The sequence below is a fragment of the Sinohyriopsis cumingii genome, chromosome 2 (assembly GCF_028554795.1).
Source record: "Sinohyriopsis cumingii isolate HCF-2022 chromosome 2, ASM2855479v2, whole genome shotgun sequence".
NCBI lineage: Eukaryota > Metazoa > Mollusca > Bivalvia > Unionida > Unionidae > Sinohyriopsis > Sinohyriopsis cumingii.
In genome coordinates, this window is record NC_142962.1 from 122,188,410 (window position 1) to 122,209,119 (window position 20,710).

Here is a 20,710-nt window from a genome sequence, read left to right on the forward strand (position 1 = left end):
GTGGGTTCGATCCCCGGCCGAGTCATACCAAAGACTTACAAAAAATGGTACTAACAGCTACCTCGCTTGGCGCTCAGTATTAAGAGGTTAGTGTTAGGACTGGTCGGCCCGGTGTCAGAATAATGTGACTGGGTGGGACATCATGCTATATGTCTGCGGCATGATGCCCCAGTGCTAGACATCACTATAAACTGCCACATTGCAGACATCGTAGCGATATGACTGAAAAATTGTTACAGCTACGTTAAAAAAAAAAAATCCAATCCAATCCTCACCAATTGTACGCTGACGACACCCAAATATACAAATCTAGCCACCCTACTGAAGTTGAAGTCCAAGGTGTAGAGAGGTGCATTTCTGATGTGAAATCATGGATGACTTGTAACAAGCTGCAAATGAATGATGATAAAACTGAGACCATTCTGATCACAACACAAAGACTTTCTCATTTACATCCTTTACCTCAAACAACAAATATCAGCAACGCCAACATTAAATTCACACAATCAGTATGAAACCTAGGTGTTACTCTGGACAGTACTCTCACATTGTACCAATATGTCATGAACATATGCAAGGCTGCATATCTTGAGCTGAGACACATCAGCTCAATTCACAAATATCTTTCTGTTGATGCCACTAAAACACTTGTGTGTTCATTAGTACTTTCAAGACTGGACTATTGTAACTCAATTCTGTCTGCTTCATCTCAATATCTACTCCAGAAACTTCAAAAAGTTCAAAGCACAGCTGCTCGGATCATACTTAGAGTACCATGATCAGAGCACACCTCCCCGCTGCTCTGTACCCTACACTGGCTATCCATTCGATCCAGAATCAAACACAAAATTTGTTCTCTGTGCTACATTTCACTGTCAGACTCTAGTCCAACATACCTATCTGACCTCATCCATGTGTACACACCAGCAAGATACTTATGCTCCTCTTCTGACAATCGTATACTCATTATTCCCGGTATGAAAACAAAGTCATATGGACAGCGTTCTTTTGCATACCAGGGCCCAGCAACATGGAATGAATTGCCAACAGAACTTAGACACAAAGACAGTGATCACATTCAAGAGGGCTCTCAAAACTCATTTCGACTGCAAGAACAAACTTAAAGACCTAATAATGTTTCCTACCTGAAATATTCTCAGCATGTTTTTTATTTTTTAAAAATGTTTTTCTAATTTTGTGTTGTTTGTTTTTGTAATAATATTATTATGTTTCTTATCTTATAGGTGTTGTCTAATGTTGTAAAGCGCTTAGAGCTTCTAAAGATTAGGCGCTATACAAAGTCCTCATTATTATTATTATTATCATTATTCAGTAAAATGCTAGGGTATACATTGGAGGAAAATGTTTCTTCAAAAAGTGTTACATTTACTTCCAGCAATTAACTATGGGATCAGAACATCTATACCTCTGTTTCTAAGGTCTGAGAAGTACATAAATATGGTGCTAAAATCTAGGAAATAAATAAGCCTGGTGCTAAGGTGAAGCTATCTGTCAGGTGATACGGTGAAGGGTCAGGAAAGGATATTTGTCTAGTGCTATGGTCAGGGATTATAAAATTGTGTGAATACATTTCAAGATTGTTTTAACGGGCATAAATGAATGATGAACAAAATTCACTAGATTAATTTTATTCCAATTTTACATTGAAATTAACCACACCCCATACTACTGTTTTTGTTGGTCCTCTTTTGGTAAATGGTTATCCTGAAATATATGAATCTGATAAACGTTATAGTCAGTAGCAAACTAAAGAAAGGAACATTACACTGTGTTATGTCTTTCTCCCTGTTATTCTCAAGTCACTCTGTTATCTATTATAACAATATAAAATATGCAAGTATAAATAATCATTCATACTGACATTATTAGACAGAAGGTGTAGAATATGATGGATAATTATCAGTGGTTTGAAAATAAAGTATAATTTTGTACAGACCTTTATAATGCTATAGAACATATCCATTTTAATTGTACATAACACCATGTCACCTGGCAGCACTACATACATACATACATAGTAAAGATTATACAACAAAAATTATACATGCTCATTTGACTGCATGTTAAGGCACAATCATCTATGATATTCAACTGCTTTAGTTTATACCAGGTAACTGGTTATCTTGCATGTCAAAAGCTAGTTACTAAATATTAATTTCAGCAGAATTAGAAACTGATATATTTACTTCAAGCATATGACAAATATATTTGACATAAAATGTCTTAATGAAAACACATTTGACTATTGACCTCTTATACATATTTTTTTGTGACACAAAGGATTAATTTATAAATACAGTGAAAACCCTCAAAACGAAACATATGTTATACCATATAAATATATATCTTTACACCTATGAAATCCTCAGTGAATGGAAACCTTCTCAAAATTAAAATACTTTTGGTTTATATTTTTAAGCGTTTTACTGCATCAACCAGAGTGTAAAGATTGCAAAACTTTTGTAGATTTATGTTACATTTTGAAGTAAATATACTTTAGGGATTCTATTCAAAAACAAACTAATAATGAAAGAAACTGAACACATTAAAATTATAAAGTTACACTCTAAATCATAATCAAAATATGTAAAACAAAAGCATGAAAAGGCACACAGTGAACAGCATGAAAAGGCACACATTGAACAGCATGAAAAGGCACAGTGAAAAGCATGAAAAGGCACACAGTGAACAGCATCAAAAGGCACACAGTGAACAGCATCAAAAGGCACACAGTGAACAGCATCAAAAGGCACAGTGAACAGCAAGAAAAGGCACACAGTGAACAGCATGAAAAGGCACACAGTGAACATCAGAGGTATAAACTGACAAAAATGGAAAGACAGAAAAGGGAAATCATCAACCACTTTGTAATAACCATAATAGTCAACGTTATTAGTTTCTTGTTTTCTTGAGATGCTAATTTTATTAGGAAAGGAAATGGGGGGGGGGGGGGCCTTACAAGGTATATATGAACAAAAAGATTGTAAAAGAAATTATTACAGCATTATTGTGCCTGTAGACTCTGGGACCTTATAAAATGTGTCCCAAATCACAATACTTAGTAACTTTTCATTTTTAATTAACAAGAAAGCAGCAGAATAAAGATCAGGAAAAACAAAATTGCAAAACAATTATTATACCATTCAAGTTACAAAGTTATATAATGAACAGATGTATAGAATTAAACCGAATTTTACTTCTAAAAATAATAAAATTGGCATGTTTGTGTTTCTGACAATTTTTCTTTGACCTTGAAAACTGTTCTGGCACAAATTCAACTTAGACACACAAATATATACCCAGTTTCACCACACTATCAGGGCCCCGAGTGGCCGAGTGATCTAAAGCACTCACCGTTACGGATCACTGCCATCTCACCTCTGTCTGCATGGGTTCGAGTCCAAGGCTCAGCTAGCTTAGTTACGTGGGAAAGCCGGCCAGTAGCTTCTCGTGGGTCAGTGGTTCTTCACTGGGTTTTCCAGGGTTCTTCCTCCACCATTTATACTGGCCACCATGTGTAGTCTATCTTGTGCTGAAAAATGGCGTTAAACCCTAGAACAACAACAACAACAATCACCACACTATCACTATTTTACAAATATATACCCAGCTTCACCATGCTATCACTATTTCACATTTCACAAGTTACAGCCACAATAAGAAAGAAATAAAAAATCATTGTAATGTTGACAATTTTTGTATCACTCTCTGGAAAAATGTGGTAGTCAAGAACTTGATGCTAGCTACATCAAACACTAGTAAGTAACCCCACCCAACCACTCTCCAGCCATCAAACACTAGTATGTAACCCCATCCAACCACGCTCCAGCCATCAAACACTAGTATGCAACCCCACCCAACCACTCTCCAGCCATCAAACACTTGTACGTAACCCCACCCAACCACTCTCCAGCCAGCACACACCTGAATAACAATTGGGTTTTGCTGTTAATCTGGCCTCTTCTTACAATATGAATGTTAACAATTCTTCTGGATTGTCAGCATCTGGACATTTCTTCCTCACTTCTTCTGGGCAGCTCTCAAGCAGCATCCTCACATCATCAACTGATGAGAAACCTTCAGAGATGAGCTAAGAAACAAGAAAAGAAAGATAAAATACATTAGTACATAGGTATCTATTGACAAAACGTTACATAAATGTATAGTTATATTAAGTGATCATGGTGATAAAAAATTGCATCAAGAACATGTTTCCTTCACTAAAAATAATGAATGCAATGTGCCACAGATATAGAAAGTGAAGTGTTGCTCTGAACATGATTCATTACAATGGCTTGTTAAAAGGCAACAGACAAAGATGAGCAGAGCATAAACTGGATGAAATTTATCATAAACTCTGTCAATTAAAATTAAAATATGACGAGTCATTTAAGCTGATCAAGGTTAACATTAAACAATTTGTGTCTTCACTTTTGGTTGATGGCCTCGATGAAAATAATTTTCTTTCCCAAGTTGCCAAATCATTGTAGCAACAAAAAAAGTACACCGTTTTGTTACACAAATGTAAATTTTCAAGTTCTTTTTGTGTTACTGATAAATGATGCATACACACTTAACATAAACATCATGTACAACAGTCAGAGGTCTGATTTACCTTAGCCAATGTTATCAGGGATTCCAAATTTTGGAGTAATAATTTATCAAAACTTTGACAGATGTGACAATGATAATCAGTGATGATGTACAATACATAAGAGATTGGAGTGAGTATACGGTAATCTTGTGTTGAACTTTTTCTGTTATTACTTTTTTAGTTTTGCTAAATAACTACACCAAATACAAGTCTCTTGATAGCATACTAGTACTGTTTATAATAATGCATACAAAATAATAATCATGATACTACTAGTACTAATAATAATAATGCAAATGCTATTCAGTTCATAGTACATGCATTTGTCATGAACCTAAAGTTTTTGAGCAGAACCTGCATTCAATGGTCACCTGTTAAGAAAGACTAATGTGGACTGCTCCTATGTGTGTCTACTGTAGTAAGGTTTGACTCTCTCTATCTCTCTCTCTCTCTCTCTCTATATACACACACACACATTACAAATATGTACGAAACAGAATTGAAATTGTTATTATTGGATTTTACAGAGGAATGCAGGATAATACAAAAGATATTATATAAAATGAATAAATAATATTATCATACAGAGATTTTTTTAACTGGTACTTTAGAGAGATTTGAACCTGATTCTGTGGGTCAACAGGATGAACCCACATACCATCACAGCCATATATATATATATAAACACAGACACATTTTTAGGTCAAAATCAGATCAAAATTGTGGACTTGTCTGTGTTAACATATTAAGACAATGTGATGTAAAATCACCTAATATAGATCATATGTTTCACTGAGTTTTCCTAATATTATAATCATCTTACAAAGTTTAATTGAAATCAGAGATATAGTCTTTTGAATGGTAAGTAGTAATAGCTAATGGACAAACAGATACTATAGACCATAAAACTTTGAGAAAAACAGTTGGTAGCCTGTCTGCACTTACATTCAAGCACTGCAAAAGGTACCAAACAATTACTGCATATTAAATACATATACCTTTTTCATCTTATATGAGGGGTCTGGAATTTTGCATTATCAGGCCACCAGTCTGGCTTATAAATGGAAATCCCCCCCACAAAAAAAACAATCTTGACTGACTCCATGCTTGAAAGAAACTAGTATTGAAATAAAATAAGATTTTAAATATACGGTACAAAATACTGTTGCTGAGTGAAAGTCTATAATATTCTTTACTACATACAAAAATAATTTGTTACAGTTTGAGAGATTAGGCTCATGAAACATAAAATGATAATGCTTAAACTGTAGCAACAGAAAATCTGGAACCCAAACTGCTATGATGTGTGTGTGTGTGTCTTAGTAATGAGACTTGGTCAGAATTTCATAATCGATAATCGGTTCCACTTAACCAACTGATAATCAATTATAATCAGTTACTAAGAACAAATTTTAATGTTTGTTTGCTATACAGTTTTATATTTGCTCAAGAGTTCAAAATATTCATAAATGTACAGGAGTAATCTCTTTTAATGACATGCATGACCTGATAAAAATAGTTTTAAAAATTCTATTGTGTTTTGTTATTTTTGTTATCACACAGTCGGTATAGTTTTCCTGCAGTTTCATATTTTTGATATTATAACGTGAACATATCACTTTATGTGGTTCTGATTGGTCCAAATAAGACCATGAAATTATGGTGCAGTATTCTATTTACTGATTGACTGCGATTGTGGGAAAACTCTTTTTAACTCAACCTTCTGGAATTTTTTGTGTTCAATGAACATTTTTGGCTGCCATTTTTCGAATTGAGTCGCAAAAGGGAATTGGGGAAAAATAGTCTCCTCTGTTTCAATATGGCTAATTTGGTTTGTTATGTCAAGTATAATATATCATAAATAGGTTAAAATCGCCAAGACATGAACAATAACAAGTAAAACTATGGGTATTGCTCAGTTGATAGCGGGGGTGGGGTGGGATGGGGGTGAAGGAACTATTTATCTGAAGTATGGAATCCACCCTGCAAATTGGCTAAAAAAAGTCATAATCAGCAGTCAGGTGACTTTTGCAGTCAATGGCCATGTCTTTCTTAACCAAATAGTGGTTTCACTTTGTCTACCGTTGATGGCAGCCAAGTGTTTCTTAACCATGCAGTGGTCTTACCCTGCCTTCCACTGTGTGTGTGTGTGTGTGTGTGTGTGTGCAACAATTTTTAAAAATACCACCATATACAGGCTGAAGTTTTATCAAACAAAGTTTCAATAAAGTAGCAATATCTGATTACACCAATGCTGCTCATTATCAACAATTATTAAGCATTATTTATTTTCCAGTTGTATTAATTCCCACTACATGCCAATTAGCACGTAATTTAAAGTGATATAATGTACCATTAGAAGATATCTATCATTAGAAGATATCTAACCAAATACAATGCCAGGAATAATATGTACAAGTAACAAAGGTACCTGAATTAAACTGATGAAAAAATTCCAAAAATTTGTATCAAGCAAAAGTGTTATGGATTAATTAAAACTGTCATTCTTCAACCTACCTTCTTTCAACAGACAGCTTGCAAGGATACAGAGATCATCCATTGTGTATGTGTCTGGCTCACGAGGATGAAACACTAATGAAAATGAAAACCCAAAAATGATAGTTATAAAAAATATATAATGCTTGATTTTGGTGGTACAAAAATCCTTCAACTGCTCTAAATTTCAACCTTATGTAGACTTGTCTCAATGAAAGTGTCATAATTATTTAAGATCATTTCACCTTACACTCAGTAAATAGTGATAAGTTATTTTCTCCTAATACCTATATTTTAAATGCAACTGACAGTGTAAGAAATTTCAAAGATTTTAATGCTGTACTTTAAAATTTAAATCATTTTTAATACAATAAGAACAAGTATAGAGACTATGGAACATAATTTTAACAAATAGATTACTGTTCCATCAAAATGAAGGTAAAATGCCAAGATTAATGAGATAAATTTTCAAGTTTAGAAATATGACATACATGCCAGCTGGTTAGACAAAGATTTTCATACATGAATCAACTTTCCCAAATAATTTGAAAAATTCCATTAGGATCAGTCAATTTGAGAAATTAAATGATATCTGAAGAAAGTTTTGAATGTACAGTAGTCCCTCTCTTATATAAGCACCCATTCTGCACCAGAAAAGTGACTGTATATATGAGAGATGGTCTTTACAGAAAGGGAATATATTTGTGATATGTGTATGTAGTAAGAAAGCTATATGTTGTTGTTTTTGTTGTTGTAGGGTTTAACGCCATTTTTCAGCCCAAGACAGGCTATACACGGTGGCCAGTATAAATGGTGGAGGAAGAACCCGGGAAAATCCTGGAAAGAACCATCGACCCATGAGAAGCTACTGGCAAGCTTTGCCACATTGGCCAAACCCGAGACTCGAACCCACACAGACAGAGGTCTGATGGCTATATGTAACTTCAATGTATCTGATATCTTTGTTTCAAAGTAAAATTAAGTATTAAGAGGTTCTTCCTATCTTAAGAACAGACTTATTTCAACCAAACATACATTAATAACTTAATTTTTAAGCATGATATGCAAGTGGAGAATTATCTGCAAGCACATTGCAAAAACCATTCAAAAATTCCATGTAAATCTTGGCACAAACATCAGCTGGCATTTAGAATAATTCTCTTTCCATTTACTCCTTACTGCTTAATAATCTTATCTGGTACAATACTGTTTATTTGAATTTTTCCAACATCATCATTGTTCATAATTCTTCAAAAAAAACTCTCAAACTCTCCGGACTGTTGTAGTGTCAAATAACTTCAAAGTTTTCTCTTAAAGTATAGCTTTTATGTATACATGATGAAATGTACAAGTTTTGTGATGATTTATTCCTATGTTGCTAATTGTACAGTACCACTATTTAATCATACAGATGAAACTTTTGTAGAGTAGATAATATGCCTTATTTATAAAGGACATGACACATGTACTGTAACATCATGTTTTGGTCTTTCTCAGGTACCCTGTTTTGTTCAAGGATAATTTCTCTTCTTGTGTGAATTCACAAAATCTCACATAGCCTAAGCTGACCATGTTATGATCTTAACAATTATGTCCAGCTATAATCATCAAAGCAAATTTCTCCATAGCTGTGCAAAGCCAAATATTTCATCACAACATTGCTGAACCAATTCCTGTAAATGTATCTGTTTATAGATAATGATATAATTATATAATAATAACGATTACTGGTACATGTTATAATGTAGTTTGGCCAATACTTATCTCATTATTGAGAACCTGAAATTGGGAAACAGACATCAGTAAATATAACAGGATTACTTACCTTACTTAATAAATTAAGTATTGGTTCTGGTCACATTGAAATAAAATTTGGCTGCCAGGGAGGTGCCTAAAATGATGACCAAATGCAACATCAGAGGAGTATTTTTGTACAATAAATCTTCACTGCTGAGAAAACTGGCCTTGTAAAGGAGATTGCGCTGGTGATGGTATGCATGGATGAGAGCACTGTATTTCTCTTTCATTAATGAGCATAATAATTTGTATGTCTAGCACAGAATAAAAAGTTAGAAAGGTATTTATTTAGGACATATTACCTTTAAGCTTGTTAGGTGCTTCAACTTCAATGGGCTTTTCGCAAGCCTCAACAAACCTACTTTGTACCATTTTATCCTCTATGAACTACTTTCATATTGGATGATCCTGAAGATAGCATATATGTTGTTGTTTTTAATAAACCAATACCTTCAAACCTGGTGCTAATATAATAAAAAAATTAATGCAATTTATAGGGTATTTGTTTGATATATATGACAGTATTTTTAGCCCAAGATATACCTTGGATAAATAAAAAAGAAAGTCAGTTTAAAATAATTTGTGTTATTTCCAGCGAAATTTCTCCTATGTAAGCATCAATAATAACAGAAAGTATGTTTTCCTCAAACATGTGTAATTTTATCCTTTTCATACAATATGTTTTTATTGTTTTCGAAGAATGTCTCAACCCAAGAATGAATATCATGTACACTTTCTGTGTATTATCCTCACTCCAAGGATGAATAGTCTTAACTGAATGACTTACCCTCTATGAAAATTAGAAGAACTAAATATTAAAACTTATAATAATAATAACAATAACAATACATGTAATAATAATGACCTTATTTAAAGAGGGTAACACAATTAACTAAGAACTAATCTACCATGAGGCCCTCATACAAAGGAATTTATTTTAACTGCATCTCTGAAGCCACTGGATATACTGGGTTTGGAAGAAGGACATAGAGTGGGCATTTCTAATCTCAGCTAGAATACTTTCCAGAGCAGAGTTCCGGAGTATTGGAAACTTTTTTCAATAACTCCTTATTTTGGTTTGGGAATTTTATACTGTTTGGTAGACATGGATCAGAGGTGGGGAGTATTACCAGGTAGCCTATACTGAAATAGTGATTGTAAATATTCAGGAGCACTATTATGAGATATCCTGTACATTAATTTGGTTTTTCTCAAACAGATTCGGTCTTTAATAGGTAATATTTTTAACTTACCAGCTTAATTTTCCTTGCTTTCTTTCTGAATTGATATTAGCCCTAATGCTCTTTTTTGAAGATGTGCCAGCTTTGCTACATTTTTATCATTTGAATTACCCCTTACTGTATTACAGTAATCTAAATAGGGTTGTATGTAACTGTTATAAAATAGTTTTCTGTGCCTTTCAGGGAGAAAATGTATTATCCTACTGAGAAGCCATAAACTTGAATTGACTTTTTTACTGATGTGTTTAATATGTTCAGTCCATGATAGGTTATTATCTACCTGAACACCAAGTAGTCTATCATGACAGACCATTTGCAAATTTTTATCCTTCCATGTCAGACATAGTTCATCATTATCAAGATTTGTCCTTTTCTGCCATGTTGAGATAAGTAATATTTTAGTTTTACCAGTATTTACCACCATGCCATTACATGTGCACCAGTTTTCCAGTTTGTTTAGGACATTCTGTAAAGAAATTTCGAGTTCATGCTTTGTGTTTTGGATGTCTGACAATATTGTGTCATCTGCATAGAGTTCTGTAGATGATATTGAGTCTCTTAGTAAAGGTGGTAGGTCATTAATAAATAAATGAATAGTAATGGACCTAAAATTGAGCCTTGTCGTACTCCATATCTAATTGTTTCAGGTTCAGACAGAACATTATTTATGTAAACATGTTGTGTTCTCTTACTTAAGTATGAAGTAAACCATCTAATTGTTCTTTCATCACACTGGTAGATTTTGAATTTCTTCAAAAGGATTTCATGATCCACCATGTCAAAAGCTTTACTGAAATCTACAAATACAGATTCTATTATTCTACCTTGGTCAAGTGCTTGAAGCCATTTATCAGTTTGGGAGATCAAGGCAGTCTCACAGGAATGTTTATGTCTAAAGCATGATTGATTAGCGTGTAACAGCAAGTGTTTGGTTAAATATGATATGAAAGAGTCATGGACATGTTTTTCAATCAATTTTGACAAGTTTGGTAGTATTGAGATTGGTCAGTAGTTATCAGCATCATCCTTAGAACCAGATTTGTGAATAGGAGTTACTTTTGCAGTTTTCCATATTATGGGGACAGATGAGGTTGCAATATTTAAATTGATTATGAATGTTATACTATCTACAATAGCAGAGTCAGAAGATTTAATTAGTCGTGGACCAATCTGATCAAGTCCTGTAGCTTTCTTATTATCAAGTTCACTGAGACATTTTTTAACAAAGTTTTTTGATACTGGTGGGATAGAGAAACATACCTCCTTAGAAATTTTGCTGCTGCAGAACTTTTTCAGTTCATTAAAGTTGTTTTCTATCACTGGTTCTTTCAACTTTGTGGTAATGTTGGTGAAAAAAATCATTGAAAACATTTGCAATGTCAGTGTCATCAGTAACTATGGTGTCATTTACCAGAAGTGAGTGAATTTTATTTGTCTCAAATTTGTGCATTCCTCCAGTGAGTTCATTGAAGACTTTCCAGATGGAGTTTGTGTTGCTCTTTTTGTTTTCAAGCAATGATTGATAATAAGTCTTTTTAGCTTTTTTAATCATACTTGTTATTTTATTTCTCTATACTTTATATTGTGCACGGTTTCCCGTAGCCTTGAATTGGTCTCATGTTTTCATAGCATATAGGATTTCAGTAGTAAGCCATTAGGTTGAATTTCAGTCTTTACTTGATGTACTTTCAGTGGTGCATACTTAGAGACTACATCCATGAATAAGTCAGTCCACACGCTCAGAGCTTCATCTATGTCATCCAAATTTTGGATCATATTCCATGGAACTTTATATAGGTCATTGAGAAATTGTTCTTCATTAAAAAAATTAATGATCTGTAAGTGATCGTTTTGTGTGTATTTTTCTTATTTTTCTTGCATTTAACTTTTCTTGTCAAAAAAAGTAGGATAGTGGTCACTAAGACCAACATTCGGTACATTAACACAAGCCACATTGTCATGTACGTTGGTATAAATGTGACCAGTAAGAGTGCTTGATTTTTCTGCTACCCTTGTGAGCTCATTTACCAGCTGGACTAGGCCTAATGATTCAATAAATTCCATCCAGTTGTTCCTTATTTATATCTCCGAGTATATATGTTTCTTTCTCCTATGCTAGAACATTTTCTCTTTGTTTCAAAAAGTTATCATTCCAAATTGCTTTTAAGGAAGGTGGCCTATAAATGAAACCAACTAGGAATGATTTTGCATTATTTTGACAAATTTCCACCCAGATAGTCTCAATTTCATCTGACTCCAAGTCAAATCGCCTTTCTGCATTTACATCTTCCCTAATCTATACAACAAGAACCCCCCACCCCACCCCCACTGTCTCTCTGTCCCTACGTAATGGTTTATTGTAGCCTTGACAGTGAAATAGATCATCATTGTGGTTAGCATTTAATTTGGTTTCAGTGAGTCCTAAAACATGTATATTATTTTCCTTGGAAGACAACATTAACTTAATCTGGTCTATTTTTCCCACTATACCTTGTACATTTAAGTGACCTATGTTAAAACCTTTTGTATTTAGTTTCATATCAATTATATGTATGTCATCATGCAATGGGGTACTCATTGAGATTGTCTCCATACTACTTTTATCATTCTTACATCCTATTTCTATATTTAAATGTTCATATATAGTAGCATCTTCAAAGTCACATACAAACCCTGAAAATCCATTAACTTTTTCATCTACAACAGTGTCCATTGAAAAGTTAGAGTCAAGAGTCTCACTAGGTACATTTAGATTTGTTGTAAATGAAGCATTGTCATTCTCCTCTTTGCCAGCTTCCTAGTATATATAATACATTGATGGACAAAGTCTTTGTTTGTGTCCATATTTAAGGCATCTGAATTAAGCACTCAGTTTGTTTGCCATGATGGCATACCTGTGTCATGTGCCCAGTTTCTCCACAGTAGAGACAGTGCTCTTCATTATAGTGCCTGAAAATGGGGGCATACATGTTAATATTTCTCAGTAGTTGAGAGGTTCCTTTTCTGCTTAAATGAATTTTGTCTCTGTGGTAGAGACTTAGGTTATGATAATTATAACTTATTTGTATTTTGACTCTAATACATATTAAATTTAATATATCCATACTTGTGTGCATGCTTTTTTGTGGGATGGTGATAATCAAATTTACTCATTACAATTCATTTAGAAATTGTATAGCATTTAGAAGCTAAACATTGTGACCCTTCAATAAGATGCGGGCTCATAATAAAGAAAAACAACTATGTCAGGTATGACACTCTTATAAACTAAACTGTCATGGAATTTGGGTTTTACACACAAATTGTAAAAGATGATGTAACTGACTGACATTTATTAGACCACTAAATATATGACATTAAATACAATCCTAACATAACCACTTACCAAATAATTTAATTTGTGGTACTGGTCTTGACTTGTTTGCCTTAGGCAAATAAAACATTACAAAGCTAGATTCATCATTTGAATTTTCCATCCAAATCTTTGCCTGCAAAAATAAAAGACACATTATTAACATACATCATTCTATTTAAAAAATATAAAATTAAAATCATTTTCAATTAAATATAAATTGTTCTTTTGAAATTTAACACTACTTTTCTTTAACCAAAGTCTTTTCAATCCTGACTTTAGAATGATCTACACCTTAAGTGTTATCAAGAAACTTCCTGATGAAAACGATTGATCTCTTTTACAACTGTGGCCATGTACTAAACTTGGGTCAAGAAAAGAATACTTTGAGTGGAATCGTCACAATGTAGGGTAGTACGAATTTGTTTATCAATATGCGCAGCATTCATTGTAACATCACAGCACGTGACATTCAACCCAGATTGTACTGGATTAGACCAGCAAGTTGTTCTCCACCTTTTTTTTTAGATATCTCCTGTTCTAGTGTCCGATAAGTGCATACATCTACTGCTAAGGTCCAGGAAATGCATGCATCTGGTGCTAAAGTAGAGGAATTACTGGTACTAGGGTCTAGGAAGTATATACATCTTGTACATGGGTCTAGGATGTAATCTGTTGTTAAGGTATAGGAAGTACGTCCATCTGGTGCTAGAGTCAGTTGAGTACATTTCTGTTGCTATGATCTATTAACTACATATATATGGTGCTAGAGTTAGTGGAGTATATTTGTCTGGTTTGAAGGTTCAGGAATTAGTTTTGTTTATTGTGCTAATTTCTAGGAAGTGCATTATTAAGTATAAAAAATGTCTGGACTCCCATTTAAACAGAGATGTTGATCCTTACGAGCGGTAGGGTATGTAACTGGTATAGACAATCAAAATCACTATCTTACTGATTAATATCGCCACTAGATAGCCTTGTATCAGATTAGATGATTTTATAATTTGTGACAAAGAATACAGTTTGATTGTGTTCAGATTGGTTAAAGTGTATAGACACTTAGGTAGCAGCAAACCTTGGCTTGTTAGTGTTTTGAAACCAGGATGTCAAGTGTTCTCCTTTTGTCAGTGTTTTGAAACCAGAATGCCAAGTGTTCTCCTTTTGTTAGTGTTTTGAAACCAGGATGTCAAGTGTTCTCCTTTTGTTAGTGTTTTGAAACCAGGATGTCAAGTGTTCTCCTTTTGTTAGTGTTCACATCTTTTCTAATCAGTGACACTTAGTTGTGGAAGAGTTGGATAGATGTTGTAATCCACATCCATAGAGATTGATCAGGCTCTCTGTGGTTTTGAGATTTGTCAGATCAATATCCCTCAGAAGCTTGCCTTCACCGACTATAAAATATTAATTGTTAGAAAGTGAAAACTGAAAGGATGTGGTGCCTACCCTCCCATCTCGGTGGGGGGGGGGGGATCTAGTTACAATTGTTATCATCAGAGGGAATTGATGTGGTTGATACATTTCTTCAACTAATCACTTTATTTTGTCAGTGAAAGATTTATATACTCCCTTGCTCGCTGGTGCAGCCGGTATTTCATGTTATGTAATTTGACAATCATATCGATGAGTCCTATTATTGCAGCGTCCGGATTTCGAATGATACCATTGTCTTGCAGCAAGGATTTGGCTACAACAACGCATCAAACATAATTAAAAATGACTATGTTTTAAATAAGGATATAAACAAAGAAACGACTAGGAAACATGTTTGAATTTTTTTTTAAATTTAAATTACAAATGCTTTGTTTTCTATATTGTACGTAAACAAAGTTAGTTTTTTTTTTGTAACGCTAAGCATAAGAATGCACAAGAGATTTTGTCACTGTTTGGAATATTATAAACAGTCGAATGTATTTGGATTGGGTTACACAAAAATATCCATATCTCCAGTGACTCCAATGCTGGGTCCAAAGAGGGCATAAATTGAACTGTGGTATATTTTATGAAGTTTCTAGAGGTCTTCCCTTTTTTTGAAGATTTTGTTAAAGCTTTTGTTTAAATAGTGTTACTGTACATAAGACTCGTCTATATTCTATTTTGATGTGTAGTGGTCATGATGCAAATTGACTATGTTTATGACATATTCAACACCTTTTTCCAACTACCTTCTCTCCAGTCGACCTTCCAGGCATGTTTGCAGATTTCTTCCGTGACAAAGTACAAACCATTAGAGATAAGCTTGACACCACAATTTCAATTGACTCGTCGTCACCATACAGTTGGGATACAGAATTTGAGCGGCAACCATTAGCAGCATTTGAACCTGTCTCTATGGATTTCGTACGTACAATCGTGATGAAGAGTGCACCAAAGTCATGTGAACTTGATCCAATTCCAACATCACTGCTGCTTGAGTGCTTAGATCCAGTATTGCCTTCACTAACTGATGTTATTAATACCTATCTCTCATCTGGAGAATTCCAATCATTTTTCAAAACTGCCATTGTAAAGCCTCTGCTGAAGAAACCAACACTAGACCATAACGATTTAAAGAACTACCGCCCAGTTTCTAATCTCCCATTCATTTCAAAAATCTTAGAAAAGGTTGTTCTATCTCAGCTTGTATCTCATCTAAATTCAAATAGTCTTTTAGCAATGTACAATCTGCATATTGCCCTTGCCACAGTACTGAAACAACTCTTCTAAAAGTAGTTAATGACATTCTCTCTGCGTTGGATAGCGGAAAGATTACAGTCCTCACCCTCCTTGATTTGTCTGCAGCATTTGACACAATAGACCATGATATATTACTTCACCGTCTCCAGCATGTATTTAGCATTCATGATACAGCCTTACTGTGGTTCAAGTCCTACTTGGTCAACAGGACACAAATTGTATCTGCAAATGGAATGCACCCCAGCCCAGTAGATCTATGTTGTGGTGTTCCACAGGGGTCTGTTCACAGCACGTGACATTCAACCCAGATTGTACTGGATTATTCATTTCATTAAAAAATGTCAATGTACTTTAACACTGATTTTGCTGTGTGCACTTCTGGGGGTAGTCCCTAAATAATGACCTTCCAAAGGAATGTGTGCGATAAGAATCTAAATTAAATGAACACTTGCCACTTAAAGGTATGTAGAATCAAATTCTATAAAATGACACCCACTTCTGAAATCCGTTGTTTTCACGTGACGTCACAAAACGTGTGTACTTCCATATCCGCCATTTTGAGCACCTAGCCCCTCAAATCGGCACCTAATAACATTGTTCTTCCGCATAATTACTAAGGCACGTCTCATTTTGTGCATAAGAATATAATAATACATCACATTCAGTTGTTCTTGTCAACCACACGAGACTGAATGCGTAACTTTTCTACTTGTTTTCTTCAAGTAAAAAGTTTAAATTTCAACAATCTTAGTTATTCTTTCATAAACAAATAGATCGATCGATAAACAAAGCATAAACTAATGGATACAGAAACAAGTAGAAACATTTAATGATTTTCAATTTTCATGGGCTGAAATCATTCATTTGGTTATTGTTCAAGTTTCTAAAAGCATTTCAGGAATACTTCGTTTTGACATTCTACACAAAGTCATGTTCGTTTTGCACGTGTTTGTTTGAATACACTGAAGATGAAACGTCTTTTTGAACGGTTATCGCTTTCATTCAGTTAATTTCAGTATCATCCTACGTCCATCATCTCCACATCAAATACAATATTTAACCATACTAATTAAACTGGTTTGTCAACTGTCTTTTGGCACAAACGTTTACCTGTTGTCGCGAAAAGTATTTGTACATAAAAGTTCTGGCATAAAACATATGCTATGAAATTTTAATTCGTAACTGATATTTTATCCCGAAAATCATTGTCCGGAAATACTCTTTCAAGATGACAATCTTAGGGATATGATACGACACACTTTTTAAAAATGTAAATATTGTTTGTTTGTAAAAAAAAAAGAAAAAAAGAATGCATTTCTGTTTGATAGCAATATACGTGATTACGGTTCAGATTCACTATTCTGTCTTTCGATAAAAGCAAGGTAAACTTCCTGCCTTATTTTTATTTTCGTTCTATAGGGCACTTAATATCAAGTTTAATCTATGCATTGTTTCAATGACGTAAGTGTCCTTATCGACAGTTAAATCAGATTATTATCTTGAATATACATGATGACTTATGTTGACAAAGGTTTGTTAGGGACTCAAAATGGCGGCGCAAGGTGCGCGCGCATTGCATTGTGGGTATTTGCGTACTCGTTCGTGACGTCTGTGAAAACAACCCATAATCGGTCTTGAATGTCTACAAACATGACCTGACTTTTACTATACTATACAAAGAGTATGAACAACCCTGGGGACCACAAAATATTATTTTAAGCTATAGATTAGGAAGGGGCCCATCAGTATGATTTGCATTGGTGCACAAATATCCTAGCTATGCCAATGACTTTAAGACTCGAATTCGCCAAGAAAACGATGCATCAGTTACACAGCAATTTATAGTACTAATATTAGTACCCTTACTCATACCTCGTGGACAGGTTTAAATTTTGAGAAACTTTTAAATCTCAACCACAACAAAAACAAGCTGAGGCTACGACATCGTAGAGCTATGTTCTGTGGGGATCTGTGAAGAGACCATTAATATTTTCCTATGAACCTGTCCCTGGGGCAAGTTATCTGAAAAACAGGATTAACGGTACATTGGACAGATACCTTTACATATGCTCCCTGACAGGCATAAAAACACAAGAAATAAGTCAAGCAAAACGGAAAACAACATATTTTAGTAATAATTGTTATGGTATTATCTAGAGATTAAAAAAAAAAGTATAGCTAAGTTTTATGAAACCATTTTATGCAAAAAAATTATAACATATTATCGAGAAGAAATACTACTGTACCTTCTTCTCCAAAGGCAAAGCTCTCCAAAACCTAGCGTCCCGGGTTTCCATAGTAATATTTCTGAAATACTGTCACATACAATACATCCACCACTTGTGATCTTAATTTAATTGTTATTTGTACAGATATTTATGGAACACTTATCTCTGAATATGTCCTTTGGCAAACAGAAAAAGGAAAGATTTGAAAATTTAAACCAACGTGTCTTTCAAGTACATAAGCGGCTTTGCCAGTCAACTTCCTGCGAACTAGCCAATGAGAATCCGGTGCTTTATCCTGTGCTTGTATTGGAAATGTTTAATATTATACCTCAGTTGCAATAAGCATGACCACTCCTTTAATACTGTTACTGTGCAAGAATTATGTCCCTTGTACATGTTTCTAATCTGCCTATGCTGTCCGTCAGTCTCCGGTACTAATTCAGTACCCATAGTAAAAACCTATGCAAACACCATAATGTTCAAATTCAATAACTTAAGTTTTTTTATGCTCTTGATAAAACCTATATATACCAGTATAGATACATCCTGGATGACAGCTTCTATGCAGAGAAAACCATGTGAGCCGCGGCAGTTTCTGGATATAAGTGTGTTTGAAACATGTTCTTTCAATTCTGCACCAAGCGGTGCAAATTTCGGTAATGAGTGTTCCAAACTTAAGTCTGTTTAAGGACTGAAATTCCATCAATAAAACAATGTCTCTCTTTTTTCGGTTACTACTTTGATAAGCTCTCAAAGATTCTTTTTACAAAAATATATCTTTCATCATGAACCAATCCTTGCCAGCCAAACCTCTATTGTATCTTCATCCATTTCCGGACTGGTTCTCATTTCTCCATACAATTAGTATCGTGAGTCCTATAATTTGATTGGTTTGGCTTGGTGCTTTACAGCACAGCAACACAAATGTTATTATGTGCCAAGGCAATTGGATTAAAGTGCCTTGCCCAAGGACACACCAATGGTAGCTGACCCAGGATGGTGCGATGGTGGGGTTTGAACCCGAACCCTTTCGATCTTGAATTTGGCACGCTAACCATTCAGCCACCACAGCTCCTCTAAAATCGGAGTTAACACCAATAAATAATTGGGGAAGCGTGTACTGTAACTGTAACTAATAGTATTAATTAAATAATTTACTAAGGTCAGTGGCAATGTCCTAATATATAGTACTGCCATGTACTAGGAATGTAGTTTTGTACAACATATTTTCTATGACAATACCATATAAAATAGACTATGCATGATACGTAGTTGTGTCATTGCATTGGTTGTTCTCATATAATTGAAAGAAATAAACTTGCCAAGTTCATTAGGTAAAATTGTTCATTTCTCTTTATTTTTATTGTTGGACCGCTCCGGTGGCCTAGTGGTTAGAGCGTCCGCCTCGGATGCGGGAGGTCGTGGGTTAGATTCCCGGCCGAGTCATATCAAAGACTTACAAAAATGGTACTAACGGATGCCTCGCTTGGAGCTCAGCATTAAGAGGTTAGTGTTAGGACTGGTCGGCCTGGTGTCAGGATAATGTGACTGGATGGGACATCATGCTACATGTCTGCGGCATGATGCCCCTGTGCTACACATCACTATAAACTGTCACACTGCAGACATCCTAGCGATATGACTAATTTTTTTTTAAAGCTACGTTAAAAATCCAAATCACACACACACACACACACACACACATTTTATTGACAACAACTTTTACGGTATACCAAGCGGTTTTTCCCAACCCATCCCATCAACCCGGCAAGTCATCGCATTTTGTAGGATTTTTTTTTCTTCATGAAACTTTTGCGGTTGAGTTTGAGTATGTGAATTTATGTGAGACAGTTGCACAAGACTTTACATTTTTAACGTGACGTTTGATTGGCTGTTAGTGAAAGACATGGACATATAAACAATAACAATACAAAATAAAAGAAAAGCTGCAAAGTGCTTCAAAATCATTACAGAAAAAAATTATTTGACGAAAAACGACACTGCTTGTTCTTTGCTATTGACCCCCTATTAAGCAAAAGGGAGCTAATTTAGTTAAACCTTTTTTCTTTCTAATCTGGTACATTGATTTTGTCTCTTATTTTTTAATGTTATGTTTTACCAAGTTTATTTCAGTATTATTCGACGAATTGATCAGTCATATGACAATCTCAAGCCTTGTATTATTTCTAATAATAAGCATTTATAACAAAAATAATATAACGGCCAGTATATTTTAATGGAAGGAAAACCTGAGAAAAAATAAAACCAGGAAGACCCCTCCCCCCCTCCCCCCGACCCAAGGTGGCAA

At 34.5% G+C, this 20,710-nt stretch overlaps 1 long non-coding RNA gene across 2 annotated transcripts in view; it reads right to left on the reverse strand.

Annotated features, from left to right (window-relative positions):
- Nucleotides 1-1,646: 1,646 nt before the first annotated feature.
- Nucleotides 1,647-20,710, reverse strand: part of LOC149805727 (uncharacterized) — a 30,663-nt gene continuing 11,599 nt past the window's right edge. The window contains exons 2-7 of one of the 2 annotated variants that reach the window (XR_016419781.1): nucleotides 13,535-13,637; nucleotides 13,044-13,098; nucleotides 7,133-7,207; nucleotides 3,946-4,111; nucleotides 3,376-3,553; nucleotides 1,647-1,725 (exon numbers count right to left, since the gene is read on the reverse strand). This is a non-coding gene — a long non-coding RNA (uncharacterized LOC149805727). The remainder of the gene's footprint in view (nucleotides 1,726-3,375; nucleotides 3,554-3,945; nucleotides 4,112-7,132; nucleotides 7,208-13,043; nucleotides 13,099-13,534; nucleotides 13,638-20,710) is intronic. The other variant, XR_016419780.1, reaches the window with a different exon arrangement.